Source organism: Sphaeroforma arctica, assembly GCF_001186125.1.
Source record: "Sphaeroforma arctica JP610 unplaced genomic scaffold supercont1.77, whole genome shotgun sequence".
Taxonomy (NCBI): domain Eukaryota; class Ichthyosporea; order Ichthyophonida; genus Sphaeroforma; species Sphaeroforma arctica.
This window is the reverse complement of record NW_014040481.1, coordinates 71,772-74,628: the sequence shown is the minus strand read 5'-3', so window position 1 is coordinate 74,628 and position 2,857 is coordinate 71,772.

Sequence of the window (2,857 nt, the reverse complement as noted above, 5' to 3'; positions counted from 1 at the left end):
ACTATATATAATATGTAGCTTTGAGTAGATATCTTTAATTGCACGTTTATTGTAGATGTAAATAATGTGCATCATTTGAGGACCTATCTTCAATTGAGTACCTATCTTCAATTGCTCGTGCAATCGTCGATGTACATAAATAGTGTAGTGTATTTAAACCCCGGTGCTGAAGTATACGCGTCCAGATCGTGATCGATATATATTCAATTCAAAAAAAAATCCAAACACGAATCTCGCTGCTGTTTTCACCAATTGTTTGTAGCGTAGCAGGACAGTGTGCGCGCGATCGAGTGCGTTGCAAAACATAAGCTACACCTCACACTCTGGGAATCATTGACGGTTCCTTTCAAGAAAACTAACGCCTTTCTCGTAAAGACATGAGCAGCAGTAATAGAAAACACCGACTGGGAAAGTGATGTTACGACTGAGCAAAAGACGATGACGACGTGTTCAATCGGTCTCATTCACATACAAATAACAAACATTCACCAGGGGTTCATACAAATGTTTTTGTGACGTACACAGAATACTATCATTTTTCCCTTCCCAGTTGCACGGTTTAAAGCAATGCCCAGGTATATGTTCGCCGTCCAAGAAAATAACTGATACTATCACGCCATTGTCATTTTTGGAGCAACAAACACCCACGCGGCGTTAGTACTCTGCCATCAACACCTCGCGGATATTAGACACATATCTCCGCTGACAGGTCCAGTGAGTAATAGATTGTAGTAAAACTAAGGTACACATGAGCCGTGAAAGGAAGACTATTTTTACGGCAGCACCGAGTGGTATCGTGTTACTGCCGTATTTATCAATGCCTAGTACTTGTGCATATGTTCCCATCTATACAAGATATCGTAAGGGCCGAATTCTACTGGCTAAATTATCACTATAAATCCGCTGTCTAATATGGTCCAGAATGGGGAATTTTGGTTTGGCGGAAAACCAGTTTTGTTTTTATAACTGGCATGTGATTTTTTCTTTCAAAGTTTGCTTACCTTGCTTTGTGGAAGTCAGGCTAAATAAAATGTACCATTTATTTTAACAAAAACAGAACAAAAACAAGATAGCTTATTTGTAAAAGCTGTTATCCATATTCTCACAATGAGACAGCTGAGATTGTTGCCTACTGTTGGGGTAGTAGCCCTCATCTTGGTCGCATTCGCGATAGTAGTTGCCACGGATGTCATCTAGCCAAAGTTTTCACGAAGGTGAATAAAGTCAACTATCATTATATAATTGTTATAGACGATCGAAGGTGAATAAAGTTAACAATCATTATATAATTATTTTAGACGATCGAAGGTGAATAAAGTCTACTATCACTATAAAATTGTTATAGACGATATATAAGCTAAACTTTTACAAGCTATAAGATGATTAGACAAAAGTGAGCATCCGTAAAGATATGGCAGAGGAAAAATTCAATGTGAAAAAAAAAATGAAAATACTAGTTTACTACCCTACATTAAAGCAGACTTTAATAACAGTCTCTTAAATTGCAGTTAAACTAAGACACTCTTAAGACACGAAGTCTAAAGTATTTAGTCAGCAGTCCGGAGTTGGATCGAGTTACAGCCGTAACTATCTTGGCACGCTCTCGTCTCTATTCCATAGAACGAATGGCATCATACAAGGATCAATCGTTGACCCCCAGCTCTTTATTATCTACATAGATTCCTTAGCTGTCACGCTAGCACAATTTCGGCCCAAGCTCCTCCGCTCTTATTTATTTGTCGATGACACACGGATCCAAGACCCTCGATCGGTTTCGCTCCAGCCCTTCTTAGATGATATTGATGCGTGGGGACGTAAATATGGCCTTGAACAGGGTGTCATTAAACCCCGAGTACGATCTACCGACTTGCGACACGCGGCGCCAGCCCTCCATATAAATGGTGAGCTTATCACGCCGACGCTTGCAGACGCACCTTGGAACACACGTTACCTCCCCCTGAAACTGGCGCCCACACATGCCGATCCGAAACACTACAAATACCTGGGGTTCCCACTCTCTCACGGAGTACCAGGAATCAACCTCGCTAGACATATGGAATCCCTGGTTGCAGCATTGTCGCTGGGTATCGCCTCTTTCCGCGCTTATGGCTTCTATGACTTCAGCTGGAGACACCCCCACAACCGACTTGTGCTGTGCAAAACATTCATCCTATCCACGGCTACATATGGCCTGAATATTATTACCTGGGCTCCGCCTATATGGAAGGATGCGTTGGACCCCTTGTTCGAGTGCTTTAACTCAGCACTCAACCAAGCAGCAGCCATCATCACGGGCACTAAATACCCTCGGTTTCCCAAACATCAAACAAACTTACACCACTTTTGTGGCCTGCTCCCCGCGCGACCTCTGACACAACCCGCCTGAGCCCACGATAAACCAGCACTGCGCTTCCCGTACAGTATCTATGCTCACTGAAAACTGTACACAAAACCACGGGCGGGTGTACACCCGACCATGTAGCCCTCCACCAACGCTGTGACGACATCAGAAAGAATTCAACAAAACGTTGGTCCAACAAGGAGATCGCGGCAATGGCCCGGCGCCAATACTACTACCAACTGGTTATGGGTAAACCGCCAACCTCAAACCGAGACACAGCCAGACACGACAGCTTCAATCGCTGCTTCGAGCCTACACCAATCCGGCTCTGTGCTATGATTGTAACGAATACGTACATGTTCACATTGCTCGACTACCGCACCGACGGCTGTCTTTGCCCTGTCTGCCCCGGTAGCCACAAGTTCATTACCAGCCACTTTACCTGCATCCAACAACTGATTCGACGCATCCTGGTAGGCCCAAAACTGCCACCCATTGGCCCTGACCTCCTTCAGC